The sequence below is a fragment of the Podarcis pityusensis genome, assembly GCF_964106645.2.
Source record: "Podarcis pityusensis genome assembly, chromosome: 3".
Classification (NCBI taxonomy): domain Eukaryota; kingdom Metazoa; phylum Chordata; class Lepidosauria; order Squamata; family Lacertidae; genus Podarcis; species Podarcis pityusensis.
The window spans coordinates 71,409,507-71,434,217 of NC_138026.1; the positions used below are offsets into that span (position 1 = coordinate 71,409,507).

Sequence of the window (24,711 nt, forward strand, 5' to 3'; positions counted from 1 at the left end):
TTTGCCAAATGTGCATCTCTGGTGATGAAACTTGAGCAAGAATGAATACCGACATTTTAATGGCTGCTTCTGATTTCATAAAGCTGTTTTTATAGAAAGGTACATTGATAAATCTATTTTGTGAAGTACCAAAAAATGTAATCCAGGCTTCTGAAATGGAATAGCTATGCCCAGCTCAAGGATTCAGCTAGACTGGTAAAGAAAAAACTATTTATATGCGTTGCATGTGCGATATAACATTGTGCCACCAGATGGTGACATGGAGTCCCGCTTTTCTCTACCGCTTTTCCCTGTTTAAATTTACAATGCATTTAACCTAAATGCTTCTCTGATGTGTGTAGATCCAACCCAAGTTTCATTTCCTGGGTTACTATTTTGTTACTGCTCAGAACCTTGCAAACAGCTGACTTCATCATTTCACGGAGAGCAGGGCTTCTTGTGTTTATTCAAGAGACAAAAGGTAGCTAAAGGCTTACATGCTGTGTCTTCATATTCCATTGATAGAACGATATTCAGGAACCATGCACTATCCAACACTTGTTGTTAATTTCCTTCCAGTTCATGAAGAACATCATGCATTACTGCTCCCGCTGGTAGCTGGTGATGTTCTGAAGGCCAACCTGGAAGCTCACTGCTGAGACGAGATATGATTTGGATCCAGATCCGTTGTTGTTGGCATACATCTTCCCACGAGACAATGGAGTATGCCTCCAGAGGTGAAGTCAAACCATTGTGTTGACATCACTGAAGTGACCTCCATGGAGCGCAAGCCTGAGCAGTATGTATGACTTACAGACATACAGTTTAAAATTATTACCATATATGGTAATAGGCTGGGAACAGGAGTGTTGAAACCCAGATAAAGAGGTACAATTTCTAGATACCCAAAGGACTGTGTCCTAGAACAGCTGGAGCCAAGCAGAAGTGGTGGTGCCAAAGACTCGGTGTGAGATGCTAAGTTTCAAATGTTATGGAAATTAATGACATCTGAGGGGGCACCACTTAACCATCCCTGATCTAACATGTATTTTGGAGAGCTATGGTCTCATGCTAGCTTGCATGAAGAATTTAAAAATTTATATATCCACAAATGGATATCAGCTGCTTAGTGCAGTTCAGTTTGACAAAACAAACAAGCCCCTTCTCTCTCTCTCTCTCTCTCTCTCTCTCTCTCTCTCTCTCTCTCTCCCTCTCTCTCTCTGAGTATCATGTTTAGGCATTGATGAAGTCATAGAATATATATATATATTTTATATATATAAAAACATTTTACGGCATCTGGGAAATTACTTGCAACAGTTGCCTCCATCCGCTGAAATATTTATATTTAAACAAAGTTAGGAATACATAATACAAAATTGTCTGGGCTTAATATATAATCCTCTGTGCATTTTTAAAAACTGCCTGGGCGAGACTGCCTCCATTTCAAAAGGGCAAGACTGCACAGAGTGATCCTTGCTGACATTCCAGGCACTAGCTGCTACTCATCCCATAGGAATTACTCAATGTGTTGGCTTCTGATACTCCCAGACAGTATCAAAACAAGTGAGGAGAGCATTGGCTAGGACAAACTTAAATGTACTTTACCTTATGTCCTATGTGAGAGAGCTACCTCACTCATCCTGGCCTGTCGTTCTGCTTCCTAGATCAAACTGTGCCCTTCAGATAGAGCCAATTTCATGGCTAAGGCTGGTAATAAGGGGAAGGGGGGGGGGGAGAATGTAAAGCTGGTGTTAGGAGTTTGAGGCTTCAGACCCCACAAGTGGAATTGGCAAAAGCTGAATTCCATGCTGTGCTTCTTTGCACAAGAAGCAGGGAAGATCCTGGATTTTTAGCCGAGTCAGCTTCCAGGCTGTCACCATATTACAGGTAGGGATGTCCATTTCAGTTTCGCCCTCATCTTTTCATTTTTTCCAATTTTATGTTCAGTTTTTCACATTCACGAAAATACACCTTTGCGTGTAGTTTTGCCTAATATTCACAGTTTTGCAAAGTAATCTTCCTGGATGCATTATAAATGTTAATATATACTAACATATGCCTTTTACGGACGTTACCTTAGCATATACACATATTGCTTGGCTGGAGAACTGCACTGCAAAATCCAGAGGAGTCGAAGTTTCAAAGGATGGCTCTGATTCGGTTCACATATAGTTTCAGAAAGTGTAAATTAGGAACGCCTCTAAATGTGATCTGAATCAACCCCTCAATCCCTAATTGCAGGTGGGGTTCAATCAAATATTTGTAAATTCAGGTTGTGCAAAAAGTGATTTTTGTGTTCTTGTACAACAAACTTGTTTCCACTCCTGCCCCTCCTCCAAACATTTGGCAGTAAATGAGAAAATGCACTGGAAACGCACTGGGATAACAGTGCAAACAAATCAGAATGAATCCTCAGTTACCAGTAAACATCATATACCTGCCCTGCAAACTTTGTGCAAAGAAGTCTGAAGTACAGTGGTATCTCAGGTTAAGTACTTAATTCGTTCCGGAGGTCCATTCTTAACCTGAAACTGTTCTTAACCCGAAGCACCACTTTAGCTAATGGGGCCTCCTACTGCTGCCGTGCTGCCGGAGCACGATTTCTGTTCTCACCCTGGGTTAGCGGAGTCTGTAACCTGAAGTGTCTGTAACCTGAAGCGTATGTAACCCGAGGTACCACTGTAATGCTCAACAAGCAGGTTATCTGCAGGTAGTCCCAGTCATATGGTTGCCTTTTGTTGTGGACTTGCCTGTAATGAAGTAAGATGTAACTTCTGTGCTTCTTATACTAGCCTGGGGAAGTATAATAAGGTAAATTCAACGCTTGCTTCTTATTATCTTGATTGCATTCCCTTGTGTAAATGCAACTAACTTCTTGGTTAAGTAAGTCTGTGTGTTGTAATTAGGGCAAATCTTAATCCATGTTAATGTTTTTGTCCTTTGGGCCGAGTTACTGAGAAAGTGTACAATTGTTTTTTTGGGTTAGAGAGCAGGAAGACTTGGAGACTGTGGATTTGTCCCCACTTCCTCTTGTCTAGCAATTTGGGTTTTTCCATATTGATGTTTGCTCTGATTTAAGAGAGGGTTTTCCCTGAGAAAGCAGTGGGGAAAGGGGGAAACTGCCTGAATCCATGGCAGAGAAAGTGCTGGTCAAGTGGAAAACTGCTCTGACCTATGCTTTCCAGACATGGGGTTAGCAGAAGTGTGAATGAGTCCTGTGTCAATGATAAAACTAACAGACGAAAAGAATGCATCATATTATAACCACAAAGACAATTTTATTGAGGAAGGGGGCTTGTTCATTCCATTTTGGAATGATAAAGTCAGAGATGAAAGACCTCCTTATAATTTATTCACATTGGTTTAATACTCTGTCGTTATGTAACCTTCTCTCTCCTCACCTTTCCTCACTCTAGAATATTACTTTTGGTTTTATTTAAGCTATACTATTGGAATGTAAAATGCGAGATATAAAAAATATTTTAAAAGAATGATGAGAATCTTTCTGGGTTACAACTCAGTACTCCAGATAGTTCTCTGGGTGGCACAGATGCTGGTATTATTATTATTATTATTATTATTAATTTATTTTAGAATGTTTTAGGGTGAATTCAGTCCCAGCGCTAAAGCTGGAATAACTAGGCACCCACCTAGTGAGGGTTCTAACATTATACGAACACAGCTTAGAAGGCGAGGCCAGGTCGATTTGAAATGCTCGACTCCATGTGAAGCAAGTCTTACAACCCTGACAGTAATTCCTGGCAATCAAAACCTGAGCCCGAGAAGAATCTAAGGGATATCCAGTGACCCTCAGAGATGTGACATAAATATGCTCCTGTTTACTTCTCTGCTTTCTCTTCCACAGACTCTTCTCTTCTGATACTTTGTCGCACTTACTGGAAAAGTAAAGCTGATGAGACTGACAGATTTATTTCTCTTTCATTTAATGGACGTTGAGACAGGGTGACGTCTGCCCCATTGATCCAAAGCAGCTCCTATACTTTCAGAAAGAGAATCACTTGAAGATCCCAAGCATGTCCTTTTTCTTCTGGTAATTTGTTTTTTTTAACCCCCCCCCCCCCATGTTAGCAAACTATACATGAAGTGGAACATGGCAGAATATCCCCAGTGTAAGATAAATTGTGTTGCAAGGCTTGGGACTAATTATCCTCCGCAACATCAGAGCTAGATGGACCAGAAAATAAAATGGTATCTTGTGGCTACAGAGAAAATTTGGCAGCAGCATTCCTCCATACACGATTAGATGGGTATCATGCTTGCTATTGTGGTCCAGCATTCGCTTGCAGGGTCTCCACGGGCTACATTTATTTTGTGTTTGACAAGAACTCTTTGTCTTCTCTGCCGTGTGTATGCTCTATGTATACATTTGCTGGACTTTTCTCTCTGCGGCATTTAAGCTCCCCCCACCCATCCCCGCTGTTGACATGCAAGTGCTTTTATCTGGGCTTGATTAATTAGGAAGCACGCTAGGCTTTAGCACAGTACCCACAATGGCAGCCTAAAGAACTTTCCCAACCACCAGTCATCAAAGTAAAATGCTAATTACACAAGTGCACAATACAGTAAAGTTCTTTCAGGTGGTGTTTACTAATATAGAAGTGGAAGCTCTCAAGAAATGTGCAAGTAGGTTTTCTATGGAACGCTTAGAGGAGTATATCTATGGAGCAGAGATGCTGATGCAGCTATTAGGGCTTGGCCCCAGCATTCTTGCATGAGGTCTCAAAGAGGCAAGCATTGCAGTTCTTCATTAGCTTGGGTAAGATTTAAGTCAGAAGAATTTCCAGTTTACCTACTTACTGTGGGCACTCACCTGTCTCGGCAGACAATGGAAGAGTTTACCTATAGATTACTAACTTAACAACTCCCAGATGAGAGCTTCTCATGCCCATGGGAACTCACACTGGGATCTTGAGGCTGTCAAGAGCGTCAGGGATCCAAGCGGATTGAAAACCTATCACAGTCCTTGTCTTCAACAGCTGCCCACACAAAAATTTATTCTTCAGCCAGGATAAATTTTCCTTGGCCACAAAGTTGTCATCTGGTGAAGGTGTAAATTTTTCCTGGATATTATATTTTAATATTTGATTGTCATAATTTCATTGGTGGTGAATCACTCTTTAATACAGTGAACTGTGAAAGCAGCATAAACCTGATTTTAATTAACACGTTACTATGCATTTTTATATATCTGGGAAGCCTGCAAATGAGCCCTAATTGCCAACTGTGGATAGAAGCTGGGGTTCACTTTGGATAGGCTCAGAAACAAGGCAATCTCTTTCTCATTTTTTATATATTTTTTTTGAGGGGTCACCTGACATTCTAGTTGAAGGTGTGGAGAAGTCAAAGAGCCAACCTGGATTTCACTCCTCTTCTTTGGGGGGCGGGTCGGCAGGGAAAAGCTATAATCCATATAAGGGACACAACTGTGGCATTTGGGCCTCAGTCTAAATTGAATAGTGAATTGTGACGAAGCACACATTTTGAATCTGAGGAATATTTCATGAGTCTTTTGCAATGAAAGCTATTTTACTTTCATTATCTGTACGGCACATTCTGCCACCCCAAGTCTGTTTCACCCAACAATCACATGTAGAATTGGGTGAAGGAAGAGGAATTGGGATCTTTCCCACTGGACCGGCCTGTCCCTGCCTTGCATGGATCCTTAAGGTTGGGTATTAAAATAAGGGAAAATCTTTCTTTCTTTCTTTCTTTCTTTCTTTCTTTCTTTCTTTCTTTCTTTCTTTCTCTTTGGAAATGCATTCTTCAAGGCATTACACTCTGCTTAAAACCACCTAATCTTTTATTAATGTACATGGTCCTAAAAAGTAACTTCAGACTTCAGTAAGTAGATTCATATGCAGTGCAGTATTTTAACTAACTGCGGAATGCGCTCGCATATCCCTGAGCAAAAGGGACATGCTTGGGGGAGTGTGAAACGGGCCCCGTGGAGCTCAAACCGTAATCCTCTCTCCACTCTCCCTTCGGTTTCTCCAGGCGATGCAGCTGAGGAAGCTTGAAGAACAGCCTCGCAACATCCGAAGAAGCCTGAACTTTCAAGTCGGCACTGCAAAAATATGCAGGTGGCATTCATAAATTAGAATTTTCTAAACAGGGCCCTTGGAGCTTGAGCAGTCATACATTGCAGTCACAAAGCTGTGAATTTTCTGATTTTTGTCACTCTCTGATAAGATTAACCCCCCCCCTTGCACACACCACAGTTAAATTCACTCCTGCTGGTGGAATTGCAGAAGTAATTTCTCTGACAATAGAAATCTAAAACTTTTGAGATTTCCTGCCCATTGGGACGGAATGCAATTTATCAATTCCTATTAACTCCCATCACCAATAAGAGATGCCTTTATTTTCCTCTTAGGGAATATAAAATGCACACCACCTATATTTTATGCGCTAGTGTGAATTTCTCCATTCAAATGGCAAAAGCACCTTGTTTCTGAAACCTCCCCTGAAAGAGAGAAGCATCAATTTTAGAAGCACTTCTTATTTGCTGTGCGGCTCTCACAAGCATAATTATGAAGTGTGTGAAGTCTGCTTACATTTGACTGTGCCAAGTCCCTTTGAGGTACTCCATGGGCGCTTTGGGCTTTTCCGGTCCCTCTCAGTTTTGTATAGATATCTTTTCTCAGCACCAACTTTTCCCAGAGTATGGCTGCAATCCTTGTCTGCTTACTTGGGAGAAGGTCCCATCAAATATAGCGGGACTTACTCCTGAGGAAAAATGCACACGATTGTGTTGTATGGCTGTAATGCTCCACTTACTTAGGAACATATCTTTTATATTGATAGACAAGACTGAGCTAGATGGACCAATAGTCTGCTAGCTCAGTCTGGTCTACACTGAATGGCAGTGGCTCTCTAGGGTTCAGGCTGGGGACACTCCTAGCCCTACTTGCAGATGCTGGGAATTGAATTTGGGACCTTTTGCATGCAAAGTGGATGCTCTTCCACTGAGCTATGGCCCTAGTGTGATTTCTGCCTAAGAAAACATGTCCAGGCTTGGGCTGCTCATGGAACTACAGCGAAGCTGTTCCCAAGTGAGTGTTTTCATACTACACTTGTATCTTTTCTGTCTGTGGAGCAACAGAATAATAATAATAATAATAATAATAATAATAATAATAATAATAATTTATTATTTGTACCCCGCCATCTGGCTGGGTTTCCCCAGCCACTCTGGGCGGCTTCCATAGAAACCAAAAATACACTAAAATATCACAGATTAAAAACTTCCCTGAACAGGGCAACAGAATGCTTCGTACACCAGACAGGGGCAACCAGCCGTGGCTCCTGATGGGTGTTTATTGTGAGATTGGTGCTGCCCGTGCATGCAAGGTTTTCACAGCAGCCACACAATGCCACATTGGCATCCAAATGCCAGGCCACATTCCCCCTTGTTTAATCTGGATTTACCCTTTTGGCCAACAAACACAAATAAGTTAAAAAACAATGCTGTTGCCAACAGTCTGTTTCCAGTTTGTGAACAGGCTGCTTGTGAATGTTAAGCCCCAGGCAGAGAGGACCTGCTGCTCTGCAGATGAGGGCCAAGTTACATGTTACAAAGGAGATACTTGACTGGATATCCTGTCACATTTTGCTTGTCTGGAAAGCAGGTTCCACCAACTGGGTTCAGGGACGTGACGCAGAGGGGATTTAATCCTTTCTTCCATACCTCAATGCAAATCCTCTTGTCCCCTGCAGCTCATAGCAACTGCAGGTGGTGGTGAGAGTGTTGTATTGGGAATGGGCATAGGAGGAAATGGGTTCAACCAGTTACACATTGCCAAAAATGTGGAAGTGCAACACACACACACACACACACACACACTGTGGAGGAATGGAAACATGGATTGTCATAAAATTTGCTTATGCTGATTTATAAATCTATAGGTGCTAATGTATTAATTTTTTTAAAAATAGCATTACAACAGATTTCATCACAGTAGGGAAGACTGTGACCAGGTGACCTGTGTGCCTGCTGAGTCTCCTGTCCAGAGCAACGTCAAGGTCCCTGCTTTCTCTTCTTGGGATTCTTTCTCTCTCAACTACAGTGGTACCTCGAGTTAAGAACTTAATTCTTTCTGGAGGTCTGTTCTTAACCTGAAACTGTTCTTGACCTGAGGTACCACTTTAGCTAATGGGGCCTCCCACTGCCGCTGTGCTGCCACCACGCGATTTCTGTTCTCATCCTGAAGCAAAGTTCTTAACCTGAGGTACTATTTCTGGGTTAGCGGAGTCTGTAACCTGAAGCATCTGTAACCCAAGGTACCACTGTAGACTTTAAACTCTTCAGACATAAGACTGTCCTCTGCCAGCCCTTCAAATTGAGGACTGTGAATTAGAATGCATGACCACTCCATCCTCTTTCCATACCATAGGACCCCTGACCATTAGGTCCAGTCATGACCAACTCAGGGGCTGCAGCGCTCATCTCGCTTTATTGGCCGAGGGCGCTGGTGCACAGCTTCCGGGTCATGTGGCCAGCATGACTAAGCCGCTTCTGGTGAACCAGAGCAGCGCACGGAAATGCCGTTTACCTTCCCACCAGAGTGGTACCTATTTATCTACTTGCACTTTGACGTGCTTTCGAACTGCTAGGTTGGCAGGAGCAGGGACCGAGCAACGGGAGCTCACCCCATCGCAGGGATTTGAACCACCGACCTTCTGATCAGCAAGTCCTAGGCTCTGTGGTTTAACCCACAGCGCCATAGCCTAGTCCAAATCCTGTTCTTAGCAAAAGAGAGACACAGGTCCATTTATGGATCTCCTCTGTAAGGTGCAGTTTGAATCTGAGTGTTCTGAGAAGGAGAGTTTGGTTTGGTCTTACAGCCTGTTGCTACACAGGTCTGCTCAGAGGTAAGATTGAAACGGGTTTAGTGTGACTTGTCAACTTGTAAATAGATTTAGGATCCTAGCCTGGGTGTGTGCTAAAAGAATGGAGCTGGAATGAATCCCACACACTTTCCTTGCTTACCTTTCTCCCTCTTACTTTGCAAGAAAGAAACATCACCAAAACGATAACCAGGGCTTTCAGCTTTTCCTCAACCTGGTGCCCTCCAGATGATGAGCTAAAACTCCCAGCATCACTCCCCACTGCTCTTGTCTGTGGCAGATTCTAAAACATTCTTTTATGGGTCAGAGGCACATAAAGAATTAGGGATGCAGTCCAAAGTTAATGGGAAAAAATGATGAAAACATAGCATTATAAAAGGAATTATAATAGACAACATTGCCTTCTTTGAAAAAAGTTGGGAAATCAGTGGATCGGAAAGACAGGACAATTTTTGCTATTAGTGAGGTATTTGAAAGAATGCCTCTTACTTCAGATATTCATTCTTAATGACCTGGTTACAAACAGTGTCACATGGTTGGAAGAAGGATAAATAGATGGCAACAATTTGTTGTGATCTATTGAGTCCTGGGGAGGCACCCAAGTGGGGTGTCGCAGACACTAGAAGTCTTGGTTTTATTTATCTTTCCTAATGTCTTGGAACGAAGAAAGGAAAACATCCCATTAATTAAAATTGTGCATATTAAATTGGGAGGTGTAGCAGAAAATAGACTAATCACTTCGTCATTTATAGGGTGTCCCGAGCTCATATAATTTACTATGCACCAATTAAATGTGAAATAAATCCTGACTCATAGCAAATTTTATTCACTGGCTTGATATTTAGAGCCACAGTTTATTTCCTCACAGTGCTATATAGCTGCCACGTGAACTGGGCACCCACCCACTTTTCATTTAAATCAAGAACGTTAAGTTCTGAAAAATGTCTGCCTATTAAGAAATATGCAGACAAAGTTGAGAGATTTGGAACTAGGAGTTCAGAGTTCATTTATGAAGAAAGAATGAACAATGCGGCAAAACTACAGGGATGCCACAATTGCTGAGCCTCTTAGAAGCAGGGAGATAATAATAATAATAATAATAATAATAATAATAATAATAATAATAATAATTTATTTGTACCCCACCCATCTGGCTGGGTTTCCCCAGCCACTCTGGGCAGCTTCCAACAAAGATAAAAAATACATCAAAATAGGAATGGCATAATTCTAATGCTGAAATGGGGTCTCCTGGTCATGGTATTCCCTGAAGCTTTTTGTGTGGCAAAGGGATTGTTGCTTCACTGCCAGGCAAAAGACCCTCAGACACCCAAAGTGGGGTTGTCATGGGGCTGGGACAACAGAGCAATCTAATTACATCTTGCCCAGTTACTTCACTTTGGGGAGTGAAAAGGTCTAACCTGCACTTGTTTGATCCAGCTGCCTGCCCACAGTGGCGGCCCCTGGATCTATCTGTCCAGGAAGACCAAGCAATGATAAATGGGCTACTGGGAAGAAGGACGAAGAATCCCCCCCACCTTGATGATACAGTATATTTTGTAGGAGGCCATCAGATAGCTATGAAATGGCCATTGCTCAAGTAATATAGATGAATTCACAATTTAATCTAGAGACCTCATAAAATGCCCTTCTCTGGAAAAAAACCCCCAAAACAACAACCAACCAATTCCATGATTGTCTTGCTTATTCTTCACCAGACATCCCTACTGATGTTGGCTGGATATAGTCTCCTTACAAAAAAATGTCCATTGGGGTGATAAAGTATCATATTGAAAGCACTATAAATCCTCTGCTGTTTCCACAGACAGTTTTGTAAGCAGACCGTTCCAAAAGCTGCCTCACCAGAGCTCTAGTAAATCAGGAGCCATCTGGTGTGTTTGCATTAATTCATCCACATTGCCTATTACTCTTGCGCAAAATGCCAAAGGAAACCTGAGTTTGATGCAATTAGGATCAGCTGCAATCTTCGCTTATTGGGAAATTACCACTCCCACAAACCCACAGGTAACTGAGATGTGCTCCACAGAGAGTCAGGAAGCGCAATTTTGCATTTGGGAACATGGGAAATATTTCAGTTGCTTCACTCTAATGAGTCTGTGTGGTCTTGGCATTTGTATACAGACTGTAAGTTCATGGAAGATAAAACTAACAATGGCTACTACCTGTGATGGCTATTCTGCTTCCATGGTCAGAGACAGGAATGCTTCTGAAGACCAGCTGATGGAAATTGCAGGAAGGGAGAATGTTCTCGTGCTCAGGTCCCACAGGGATTCCCACATGCTGACCATTGTGAGAAAAGGATGCTGGACTAGATTGGCCTGAACCAGCAGACTCTTCTTATGTTCTTATGTTTCCTTGTGAACACTTCCAATCTGATGTAGATTTCTATCCCTTCCTATTCTCAAATCTCAGGCTGGCTATTTTTTTCTTAGGCTCCATTTTAATGACAGGGAAAATGTGCCTGACAAACTGGGATTTGCAAAAGCTTGTTCAAGGAACTCACAGATTGTGACCCAGGCTTCACAAAAGTGTCTCAAATATGGAGGCACGTTTTATGGACGGGGGCAGGAGGGGCTCAACTCCAGTGACTCCAAGGGGAAGCCTACCTCAATCATACACAGTTGTACCTTGGTTTTCGAATGCCTTGTGACTCGAACATTTTGGCTCCCGAACTCTGCAAACTCGGAAGTGTTTGAGAACTTTTTTGGAAAGCTGAAGGTCCGATGCAGCATCCGTGGCTTCCGATTGAGTGCAAGAAGTTGTGCCTTGGTTTTTGAACATTTTTGGAAGTTGAATGGACTTCCGGAACGGATTCCGTTCGAGAACCAAGGTACTACTGTATGCTTGAGTCAAGGAAAAAGCAGATTAGGGGCCTTTGTCTCCCCCACCTCTCTCTCTCTCTCTCACTCACTCTCACTCTCACTCTCACTCTCACTCTCACACACACAGAAATCTAAGAGCTCTGTGAGTGATCCCATGCCCATGAGGACAGTTTGTATGCATCATACAGTTGCATGAGCAGATCAATCAATCAGTTTATTATGGTCATAGACCAGCAGTTTTAAAATGGTTAAAAATACAATAATTATAACAACAAGATACAATAGTTATAAGAACAAGCCAGAATAAAAGAAAGGAGACAAGAGTCATTAACCAGTTAGAATTTTGGCTGAGCAGATCTTTCCCCATATGTTTGGAAGGGTGCCACTCAAATAACATAGACTTGTGCAACTGGCCCCATTGTTTAATTCCAGGGCTGGCCCTACAATGAGGCAGAGTAAAACAGCCACCTCAGGTGGCAGATGCTGAGGTGTGGGGAGGGGACAGCTGTGCCCTGTATCTAGCCTGCCGCCGTCACATGCAGTGGAAGATACTGTGCTTGCAGCAATACTGGAGTAAGATTCAACAACCAGTCAGATTGGTTTCTCCTATGTGCCTTGAGGGAAGTTTCATCTTGTCCTTTACCTCAGGCAGCAAAATGTACTGAGCTGCTCATTTAATTCACACATGGACTCATGCCAAAGGAAAATAATTTCCACATCACAGGGTGTTTATCTATCTCTATCTCTATCTCTATCTCTATCTCTATCTCTATCTCTATCTCTATCTCTATCTCTATCTCTATCTCTATCTCTATCTCTATCTCTATCTCTATCTCTCCATCTATGAATGGGCCAACATTGTTACCGTAAGTGATACCACAGCACATTTTTTTGGTACAGTTAATGAAAATGACCGCTCCCCGCATAAAATGGGGGGCGCCCTTTGCGTGGACGCGCGCAGCCCCTGGATCTGGAGCGGCTCCATCAACATAGGCTTGGCTTCGCCTTCCCTCAGGTGGGATACCTGGAGGTCTCTGCCTACCTCAGCCAGTTGTCCAATCCCACCTGGGGGAAGCGTTGTCAAGGAAACCAGGCCAGGTAGGGGAGGGACTACCTGCCCACCCACCCACCCTCAGTTAATGTCTTATTTTGCAGGTTAACTTTTCTTCACAGGTATGCGGGCGCTGCTACGTCAAGGTCGCTGTTAAAGGGCCGGAAAGGAATTCCCCTGCATTGGCAGGTTTTGCCTTTCCCGTAGCAAAACGTCACAACTTTGGCGGTATCAGGCCTTGGGCGGAATCCTTTAGTCCATCTTCCTCTTTGCGGCGGCGATACCAGGGTTCCCCGTTAAAGGGGTTTCTGAAGGGAGGCTTTGCTCCCCCTTTGCTGAGAGGTCGTCATTGCTCTCCCCTGCGGCAGCAGCGTAAAAGGGGGCGGCTATCTCTGCTTGAACATATGTTCTCCAGAGCCGGCCCATCCCCCCACCCTGATGTTCCCTAGGTCCCCGGCTGGGGACTGGGGAGGGATAATGCCCAACGCCTGAGCCAAGGTCTACCCACATCTGTAATTTAATAAAGTTGTGGCCAATTTAATCCCATAGCACGTTGTCTTGAGTCTTTATTCCATATGACGGGGGGGGGGGGCGCCCGGGATCTGGGGGACTCCGCCTTTCCACGCAATACCACTTTCTTCTTTTTCTTGGTTTGCTGTCTTTTGTTTTGGCAAGCGGAGCCAGGAAAGTGCCCGCAATGACAACACAGATGTATGCTTTTGAAATGAAATGCTCCTGCCTTCCTCCCCTCCTCCATTGAGGGTTCTGCTGCACCTTTGTCTCCCTGCTGCTGCACAAACCACATTGCCTAACGCCCTTCATGGTAACTGGAGTGAAACCTCTCATGTAAAGATTAGGTAGGTTACGATGATTAAACGCTGCTTAAAGATAAGATCTATTGCTTCTTTCTTGAGCAAGCCTCCCACTGACATAGGACTCTGTGAGAGAAAAGATGTAGCTAATTGTAAGACAATTCCTTTGAAGTTCTGCGAGTGCCAGTAACTTCGGGAAAAGATTTATAACAGGCTATTGGGAAGGGGATGGGCAACCTTTCTAAAGTCCAAGCTACTGAACTGGCAGGTTGTTCGTTTTGACCTGACAGTCCGGTCAGGTGAGGCTGTCAGTTCTTTGAAGTATCTGTGTCTGTAAATAAGACACGAGTCCAAAGCAAGGGAGTTCTGAGTAGCTCTTTTGCAGCTGCTCTGCTGAAACTCACAGTGTGGGAAAGATTTACAAAGAGCAGAAATTTGCCTGAAGTTAGCTTCAGGCACAATGGAACGGTAGCTGTACCTGTTTCTGCCAGCAAAACAGTGGCACCATACAAACAGATTATTGAACATGCTCAAGGTAGGGCCAGCTGTTTCAGAGTTAAAATTAGGAAATGTTAAGCAAAATGCTGTTGCATAAGAACTGGGTTCAGAACAAAACAGATTGGGCATCTGTAGCTGCCAATTCAACCATAGATGCGGTGGACACATCCGTTAATTGCAGCTTCTTTCAGTTTCTCATTTTTTCCCGCTCATAAACTCAGTTTGCAACATTTCTCCAGAATTTTGCAATTTTTTAAAAAGCCCTCACAAGTTTTTGCAAGCATTTTTAGCGTTTTGCATGCAATTTTACCCAATATGCACACTTTTGCAAGCAGTTTCCCACACCACAATGCAATTCATATGTAATCTTTACATACATGCACATTTTCTTCTAAGTATTTTTATACACATTATCTGGTTGAAGAATTGCACTACAAAAATTAAGAGAAGTGCATATTTTGCAGGATAACTATGCTTTGGTTTGTCTATTGTTCTGGGAAGTGCAAACTAGGTAGCTTTGTGCAAACCAAACAGAATTTCTCCCTTATGACTAACCATAAGCATTGTGCAGCCTTATCAATATGTTAGGTTTCCCTTTCCCAGGATGCTTCTATAGCAGCAATCCCAGGGCTAGTATTGGGTGGGGGCCACTGAGGTGGAACCTGACTAGTGACATCAGAGTCAACTAATTCTAGTTTTGTCCTCATCTTCCTCCCTGCTCAGTTCTGCAAGTGCAGTGCTGAAGAGGAGGAAGTTGGGACTCAGTGCCACAGTCTAGATTGGCTGTAAGGGCTTTAGAAAAGAAAGAGGAAATAAACCTTCTGATATCAAAATGCCATTATACAAATCTATGGTTTGCAACCACATTTGGATTACTATGTACAGTTCTGGTCATCTCATCTGAAAAAGAATATTGTAGAGTTTGAAAAGGCTCAGAGGAGAACAACCAAGTCTCCTTTCTAAATCATGGATATGGACCACAGCCAGTGCTATTTTTCTAGAAAAAGAGGTGCCGGAACTCACCACAAATGCCTCCCTTGTTCTCTTATACAGTGGAACCTTGGTTCTCAAACAACTTGATTCTCAAACGCCGAAAACTCAGAAGAAAGTGTTCTGGTTTTGGAGCAATGGATTAAGTTTGGCGCTTTTGTTTTTGCTATTTATTTTGCATTTTTGTTTTTGAGGCTTTTTCAGTTCATTTGTTTTTGTGACTGTGCGGAGCCCAGTTCAGCTAGTGATTGATTGATTGATTGATTGATTGATTGATTGATTGATTGTGTGACTGTGGAAATGGATAAAAGCCCCTTATCCAAACAATGACTATCATCAGTGCATGTGAGGAAAAAAATTAATTTAAATTATTTCATCTACAATACTGTCTTATTTATTTTATAGTACAGTACATTGATTATTGCTTTCATTTTGTGGCTCAATGTTCTCGTTAGATAGTAAAATTCATGTTAAATTGCTGTTTTAGGGGTTGTTTTTAAAAGTCTGGAAAAGATTAATCCATTTTGCATTACTTTCTATGGGAAAGTGTGCCTTAGTTTTGAAACGCTTTGGTTTTAGAATGGACTTCCAGAACGGATTAAATCTGAGAACCAAGGTACCACTGTAATGGCAATGCCACCCAGTGAGTTCCGACTGATAAAACACCCTGACCACCGCAGAGATGGTAGGGGAAGGCAGTCTCTGGACCTCACAGGTGCTCATTAGAGCAGTTGCCCCTTGTTCTGGTACTGAGATACAATGTTGTGGAGACCTTTTGTATGTCTCATGCAATGTGAGTTTCCCACCTGACAAGAGAAGAAGAGAAGCTGGTTAGCTTGCTTGATCAGCATTTAAAGCAGGTTGTTTGGAAGACAGGGCTGCATTCAGATTGTAATAAATAGTGTTGTGGCATGTTAGAAAAAGCAAAAGCACACAGGAAAGTGACTGCTCCTAAGCTCTGTCATTCTATGCCTTCAAAAGTTGAAAGAAAAGAAAACCAGAAGCCCCAATGTAATTTGTGCGTCCCACAAAAACTTTTTCTTCAGGCTAGCACAATGACAAATTCACACCATTAATGTCATATTTAAATTGCTTCAAAATTTATTTGAAAGGTATCTCCTGTTGGACAACCAAAGGTACTACTTAACATCTTGGCCTGTAACATGAATTGACTCAGGACATAAATATTTTGCCATTCATCTTTTCACTTGCTCCTGGATTATGCCATAAATAGTGATCCCTGGGTTAATAATACATATAAAATCCTCATTTTTTTTGCCCTTTAGTGAGCTTTTCCCTGAGTTGAGAGAGAGCGATCAAGGCCTCCCAAAATAAGGCCAAATTTGAGTCAGAGTTCACCAGGGCCCCTTTACATAGTCTTGCTTCAAAACTAGCAGATTTGATGCAGCTTAACTAATTCCCCCCTTCAATCAAAGATTCTTCCCTGCCAAACATTTGCACTGTTCCAGTACTGTTCTTTCCTTGTTTTTGTTCTCCAGCTGCTGCTTCTCAGTGCCATTTTGCCACCCTACCCTCAGTATCTCTGGCATTTGCCAGTGCTGCCATTTAATGTAATTGGCTGGGCAATGCATGCTCAGAATCCCCCACCACACACACATATTTTCAGGCTTGGAAATACAGTTTGGGGTAGCTCCAGTGCTTGCCTCAAATACAACACGAGTGTTAAAACTCCAAAACCTTTGCAGCTTGTGAATCTGAGCCAGAGAAGAACTTTTTTTTCTTTTTCTCTGACTCCCCCCACATCCACCCAGTTCTTACACACCCATCCATTTCTCCAGGTGAGCCTACCCTTTTCCATTAGCATGGAATGGGGGGGGGCTGCTGAGGGACATGGGCAAGTAGGTATGTCAGGTGTGTAGCCTGCAGGCACAGTCCTATTTCCCCATAAATGTGATCTGTGCAGATTGGGGGAGGGGAGAGGAAGAATATTCCTTCTCCTTTGATGTCCTGGAACAAGGTAAGTACTTTGGCATCCACATGACTGCTGCTTCCCCTTTCGCAATGCCACATTCTGCAAGAGATGCCTTTCTTTAAAAGTTCTGGAGTGAGTCTAATAACAAACAAGTATAGCAGCTGAAAATTCCAGCTCTCTGGGCACGGTGGATTAGAACCAGGTATAGGAATCGATCCGCTAATAGCAGCAGCTTCAACTCTACATAAATCAAGGGGGAAAGCAGGATTGTGAGACTTTGGGAAGCAAGATCGAAAAAGCATTGCCTCATCGTTGTCAGCACTGATGGCAGCTTTAGAAGACAACTGGCCCCCAAAGTGTCGTGAAGCGGTTGGGCAATATACACATCAATCCAAATTCTTTACAAGGGATTCACAAGAATGGGGGCTGGCTCTCGCCTAGCAGCTGTTTGCTTAGATTTTCACAATGCTGTATTTTCTGTGCGCCATTTTCTCCTGTCTACAGGATGGCTTAGAGAAACCTCCGTGGTACTGCTCTTACTTCTACAACTATGTAGGATCTATAAGTGAAGGAGAGAGCAGGACTGCAGCAGCAGGTGGTGTCTACAACCTTTATAAGTTCATAAGCCAATTACACTGAAACATAGGCAGCAGTGCTTCTGAATACCAGTTCCTCGAATCCACAGAAGGGGAGAATAGTCCTGCCAGAGGGCTTTTCGTGGGATATGTATGACTGATGTGATTGCAGAAATGGTTAGTGGTTGCTGTGGGCTATGTCCTCAGGAGAGGCATCCAGAATTTTAATTATTACTGAGAGAAGCGGTCCAAATATGTTGTTTTTCTTGCAAAACAGAAAAGTTTAGCACCCATGGAAAGACAGTTCTGTTTCTTCAGTTCATGTAGAGTTTCAGTAGAGTAATAGCTTCAAACGCTTGAAACAATATATAAGGGTTAAAGTAAAATGGATGAGTTAAAGTAAAACAGGCCAGCCAGCTCCATTAAGTGAAATGCGTGGGGCGGAGCAGGGGGAGAGATGACCTTTCAAGCAGTCATTGAAATTCAACTGTGCCCATCATTATGCAAACAGTCTAAGAACCGCTCTCAGGCTTGGTCTGAATTGCAAATAGATTTTTAAAAACTGCAGACAGTCCCAAGGTTAGCAAGTTGGGGTATGTGAAACCTGCTTCTGAGATCCTGGACCCAAGAAATGTTCTTCTGCAGCCCTTCCAAAGTTTGGTAAATAACTGGGTGTGGCCTCTCAGTTGTACTACTTAACAGTGTTTGGCTGAAATCTGTAACACTTGTTTGGGCCTTATGTCTAAAGAGGGAATTAGAAAGGAGTAGTCGGAACAAAGGTCCGTATAGTTAAATCTATGGTTTTCCCAGCAGTGATGTATGGAAGTGAGAGCTGGACCATAAAGAAGGCTGATCGCCGAAGAATCGATGCTTTGGAATTATGGTGCTGGAGGAGACTCTTGAGAGTTCCATGGACTTCAAGAAGATCAAACCTATCCATTCTTACAGAAATCAGCCCTGAGTGCTCACTGGAAGGACAGATCCTGAAGCTGAGGCTCCAATACTTTGGCCACCTCATGAGAAGAGAGGACTCCCTGGAAAAGACCCTGATGTTGGGAAAGATGGAGGGCACAAGGAGAAGGGGACGACAGAGGACGAGATGGTTGGATAGTGTTCTCGAAGCTACCAGCATGAGTTTGACCAAACTGCGGGAGGCAGTGGAAGACAGGAGTGCCTGGCGTGTTCTGGTCCATGGGGTCACGAAGAGTCGGACACGACTAAATGACTAAACAACAACAACTACAAGTCGGAAATGGGGGGCACTCTCCCTTGCTCCCCATGTTTCTGTCTGCTCTACCCCCAACTTTCCTGTTTTGAGAGAGAAGATCTGAATGGGTTTTTTTTAAAGTGCACTTGTCTGAAGGCACTTAGAAGCCTTCCAACAAGTGGGAATTCTGCATCCTCAAGGTTCCTGATTGCAAGGAGACTTTTCTGCATTTCAAAGCCCCCTTTAGACTTCCCACACAACTTGAGAATGTCGGGAATGGAGTAGGTTGGGCCGGCACACACAAGGACAGTTGGACGGCAGCATGGGGCTGCACTCTTCACCTGACCTTCTTCTGGCTGCCGCTGCATACAGCCATGGAGAGGGGGAGGGGCAAGGTCATTGTGGTACAAATCCACCAGTGGAGCCATACTGGCATTCCCAAACACGTCCTCTCTCCTCTCTACTTTCGCTTTTGAGGAGAGAGGACGTGTTTTCGCGATGCTGTTCGCTGTGATAGATAATGGATAGTCTGCTGTACATAAAACTGCTTTTAGCTGCTAAGATCCTGAGTGGACTTTATTTAAGCACACTGAAGAATGCACTGGAGTTTTTGCAGTCTTTCTCTTGCCGCTGTCGAACTCTGCTATGCTCAGGAATGTGGACTTTGGAATGCCGGCCAGAGCTGTGCGCGATGGGGAAGCGTGCCGGACGCTTATCTGAGCAATAAATCAATACGCCCAACATTCCCAACAGTGCTTTTGCATTGTGCCAACCTCACCTGCTTTCTCTTATTGGGCACAATACCTGAAGAAGGTTTTCATCTCTTTAGAAACTATGAGGGGATTTGCATTAAGTTATCAGGACCATCAAACACTTGAGATGAAGGCAGCTTCAGATAATTTGGGGAGAAATTTGAATATGGGTTGTATAAATATCTATAAGCACCTTGTTCTTTTGTCCCTGAAGTTGAACTCTCATCCCCCAGTAATATTTCTTTTCGTTACTTAGGGTAACTCATCCCTATGTTTCCCTTTCCCTTTCTGAGCTTTTCCTTTAAGGCCACAGTGAATATGGCAAATTAAGCGAATGCCTGTCTGGGGGAAGTCAAAGATTTAACCTATTAATTATTACTTCAACACTATAATTTCAGACTGAATGCAAGAATCTCATTTAGAAAGGCGGTCAGCATAGGTAAGGTTTAAAGACCTCGTTTGAGGGGGACCATGTTACATCCTTTCTGCCAATAAATACTTCTGTAATTATAAGCTTGTTGCTTCTTTTCAGTTTTAGTTTGCCTAGTTTCAACTTCCAGCTCTAAAATATCGTAATGCTTTTTCTCTATTAGAAATCTCTCCATGGGAGGCACTTACAAACAGTGATAATAGCAACACTTAACCATCTGTTTTAAGGTCATTCTATTTAGTTTGGCAATCTTGCTGGAAGCCAGGCTTTCCAAGCTATGAATCATTCTGGAAGCCCACTTCTGAACTCTTATACATTTCTTTTCCTATTTTTTAAAAATGCTTCGACACAAGCCCCTGACCTACTATGCCATTAACACACGCTACTGATGATTTTTTAAAAAAACAACAACACTCTGAGCCAGTTTATATAGAGTGTTTACAATAAGTCACTTGCCTTGAGAAGAAGATTTTACATCCAATCCTGTTCTTCTCAAGTTTCCTAATCAAATGGAAGAATGTAAATCCTCCGTATTCTTAAATATAAAACTGGTTTAATAAATTATTTCTTCAAAAAACAAACATGGCCTGGTTGAAACCTGGAAGTTGGCTTTATGTCCTTAAATTCCCCAAGAAAACTGGTGATGGCACAGCTATGACTTGCATGCCAAGGCTCCATGACCTGTCACTCCTTAGATGATTAAGAACTAGACAAGCTTGGGCTCAAATAGGCCACAACTTCATTGATTACAGATGTGAATAGTTTGCTGTAGGCATTGAGTGAAGCCATTTATTTTGCTCCAGCCCGTCTGCTGGGAGTAAACCAAGGGTAAACCACATGGGGCGGAGGGCTATGACATACATCAAATAAGGGTCCCCCCCCGAGGGGTCCTCTTTGGTGGAGTGTTATGGCCCTAGCCGCCACCTGGGCATCGGATAGAGGCAGCTCCGTGCGAATCCCTTTAATGGTGCACCCTTAATCAAGGAGGGGCAGGCAGAGGCTACAACTTCCTCTCCACCCAAGGCTTACCCAATGCGTAGCCTCACAAAGTTGTGAAGACTGCTATGAGGTAGGCAAAAACCAAATGGCCGGTGCCAATTTGCCAAGTGGGAAAATTCCTGCCCAGCCCCAAATATGGTGGCTAACAAGGTCCTTCTTAGCATGAAAGGAAAAGCACATGATAAAGGGAGGGAGGGTGGGAGATCTGACAAAAAAGCTGAGGATGACTTGGCAGGCTATTTATTCCCCCGGGAGCAAACCCAAATGCCCATTGGCTGGTTGGTCTCACCCCCTGAGGAACTCCGGCCCCCAGGCCAGTCTGCTATTGGCTGATCTGCAGGCAGGCCTGCAATCCACTGCAGCCAGCTGCTGGGTCGCAGATGTGGCTATGACCAGCCTACAATGCTGACTGACCATTAAATGTAAGTAGACTTCTTCCACCACCCACCCATCAATTTATTCACTCATTCACCACCCCACATCTACTTCTGTCATCCACCCTTCACGCCACATATTGGCTGTGGAGCTCCTCATCACCTTTATACAGAGAGAGGTAAGGTAAAGGTAAAAGACCCCTGGACAGTTAAGTCCAGTCAAAGGTGACTATGGGGTGCAATGCTCATCTCTCTTCAGGCTGAGGGAGCCAGAATTTGTCCACAGACAGCTTTCTATGCAATGGGACACAGTGTTGAGTGCCAAAGCACATGGAAATGCCATTTACCTTCCTGCTGCAGTAGATAGATAGATGATAGATAGATGATAGATAGATAGATAGATAGATAGATAGATAGATGATAGATAGATAGATGATAGATAGATTTTTCTAATAACAATTTTTCTTAACGTATCATTTCCAAATTTACATTGATTGACTTCCCCCCACCCCTCCTGGTTTCCATTTTCCCCCTTGTATTTTCCTTGCATCCAATTATTTTTCATCACTTAATTTCAAATTCTTTTTCACATCCTAATTTTGCCTTCAGTTCATAAATGTTGCAACAATCCTGCTAATGTTTCCATGTTTTTTACAGTGCTCTTTAAAATAATTATAATTTTTTCCCCATTCTTGATTAAATTTTCCTTCATGGTGTCTGATCTTCACAGTTAATTTAGCGTAGTGTATCATCTTAGTCTTCCATTCTTCTTTCGTTGGGACGTTCTCATCTTTCCACTTCTAGGCAAGTAGCATTTTGGCAGCTGTGCTTGCATACATAAATAGTCTCTTTTGCTTCTTGGCATTTCATCTCCTAGTATTCCTAGTAAAAAGGCCTCTGGTTTTTTAACAAACGTATTTTTAAACTTTTTTTTTATTTCATTGTATATCATTTCCCAGCAGCCCTTTACCTTTTTACATGTCTGCCACATATGAAAAAACGTATCTTTATCTTTACATTTCCAACATAGGTTAGATGAATTTTTATACATCTTAGCAAGTTTTACTGGAGTTAAATACCATCTACCATATTTTTCGCCCCATAGGGCACACCGCCCCATAGGACGTACCTGGTTTTTTTGGGGGGGGGGAATAAAGGGAAAAAATTTATTCCCCCCCAGGCACGGGGCTGGCGCGGGGGAAGCCCGAGCTTCCCCCGACCCCAGCCCCCAGAACAGCCTACTATCCGCAAGCCTAGGGAGCCGTGCCAGGCTCCCTAGGGTTGCGCAGAGCTGTGGGAAGCTCGGGAGCGCAGGCAGCTCTGCGCAACCCTCAGGAGCCCGGCGCCAGGCTCCTGAGGGTTGCGCAGAGCTGCATGCTCTCCCGGGCTTCCCGCAGCTCTGCGCAACCCTAGGGAGCCCGGCGCGAAGTCGCGCCGGTCTCCCAAGGGTTGCGCAGAGCTTCCTGAAGCCTGGAGAGCGAGAGGGGTCGGTGCGCACCGACCCCTCTCGCTCTCCAGGCTTCAGCGAAAGCCTGCATTCGCCCCATAGGACGCACACATATTTCCCCTTCATTTTTGGAGGGGAAAAAGTGCGTCCTATAGGGCGAAAAATACGGTACATCATTTTCATATAATTTTCTTTTAGTGAACTGCATGCCATAAATTTTAAATTCTCTTTCCACAGCTTTCCCCATGATTCAAATGGTATGTTATACCCTATATCTTGTGCCCAGTGTTTCATTATAGCCTTAACCTCTTCATCTTTCGTCTCCCATTCCAACAGTAGTTTGTACATTCTTGATAAGAATTTCTCATTATTTTCCAATAATTCCTTTTTGGACTTTGATAATTCCTTCCCAAAGCCCATCCCTTTATCACCTCTGAATAGGTCAATCAATTGATGGTATTGTACGAATACCAGAGTGCACAGAAACATCATTTACATTCCCGCCACAATGGTACCTATTTATTTACTTGCACTGGCATGCTTTTGAACTGCTAGCTTGGCAGGAGCTGGGACATAGCAACGGAAGCTCACTCTGTTGCGGGGATTCAAACCGCTGACTTTCTGATCAGCAAGCCCAAGAGGCTCATTGGGTTAGGACCCCCCCCCCCCCAGCCAGGCCTAAACTGTGAATATTATTCTGGAACAAAAAGTATGAGAAACCTTTTTTACTTAAAAAATGCATTCTCCATTTTATGGCAAAGCATTAATGTCAGTTGTGCAATCTGGATGCAAGTATGCATTGCCTTGCACTTCAATAGGAGGAAAGGTGCATTAATATTCACTTTTGGAATGGTTTAATGTTGAGTGATTGATGCATTGCCAGCTCATAAAATCCGATCAGTATCAGCTCATTAGCAAGAAGTCGAACTGTATGCATTGTTTTGATACACCCACCCACATGCACATGATAAACAACACTCAAGACGGAGCCTGCTTTATTAAAACATAAAATATTAATTCTGAAAATCAGTCTTTGAAACTGAGATATTGACTACATAATTCCATATTCTCCTTATTTGGATGTTGATGTTGAATGAGGAAGACATTTTGCAAATGACTGATAAATGGTAAAATAGTTACAGTGGTACCTCGGGTTACAGACACTTCAGGTTACAGACTCCGCTAACCCAGAAATAGTACCTCGGGTTAAAAACTTTCTTCAGGATGAGAACAGAAATCTCGTGGTGGCAGCGGGAGGCCCCATTAGCTAAAGTGGTACCTCAGGTTAAGAACGGTTTCAGGTTAAATGAATTAAGTTCTTAACCCAAGGTACCACTGTACAGGTATTACTTTCCCCAAAGTCACATATATTCCAGTTGACCCAAAATGGAATGGCGGTCTCATTCACTAATCCAAAGAAAACATGTTAACAAGATGCATTGGGAGAAATTCAATCTAGGTCTATAACAATTACTCCATCACTGAAAGCTTCTTAGCTTGCAAGACAAAATGATTCCTTCCAGGAATGCCAACTTGAATGAAATATGGGACAGGGGAAGGTAAGTCCAGCCCTGCATAATTGATCACATGATGTGGCACACACTTACCATTTCAATGGCAATACTTATCAACTTTGGAGGGCCCAAGCCCCCTCAAATATTTTATGTGGGGGAAAGAGACCTTAGCCCCTAGGAGTTGGCTCCTATGATCCCTCCTCTCTTCCTCATGTTCACTGTTCTGGGGATTTCCCTTACCCTCCCTGAGCCATTTTTATTTGGGGGGGGGAGGGCTGTGTGGGGTGAAGCTTGGTAACCCCATTGCACTAGTGGAAGTCCTTGTTAATTGAATCCCACAAACTTGAATCCCTATGGGAATCTACCTGCAGCAGGAGTGCTCAAGGGGGATTATCTAACTACAGTGGACCTCATGTAACTCTGAACAACTTCATTCCAA

The 24,711-nt window shown here is 43.2% G+C and overlaps 1 long non-coding RNA gene across 5 annotated transcripts in view; it reads left to right on the forward strand.

Annotated features, from left to right (window-relative positions):
- LOC308474459 overlaps positions 1 to 24,711 on the forward strand; it is a 115,457-nt gene that overhangs the window by 67,428 nt on the left and 23,318 nt on the right. For 3 of the 5 annotated variants that reach the window (XR_013984736.1, XR_013984737.1, XR_013984738.1), the window contains exons 1-3: positions 1,578 to 1,869; positions 3,848 to 4,033; positions 5,998 to 6,083. This is a non-coding gene — a long non-coding RNA (uncharacterized lncRNA). Of the gene's footprint in view, positions 1 to 1,577; positions 1,870 to 2,686; positions 2,794 to 3,847; positions 4,034 to 5,997; positions 6,084 to 24,711 lie in introns of those variants that run through there. The other 2 variants (XR_013984739.1, XR_013984735.1) reach the window with 2 other exon arrangements.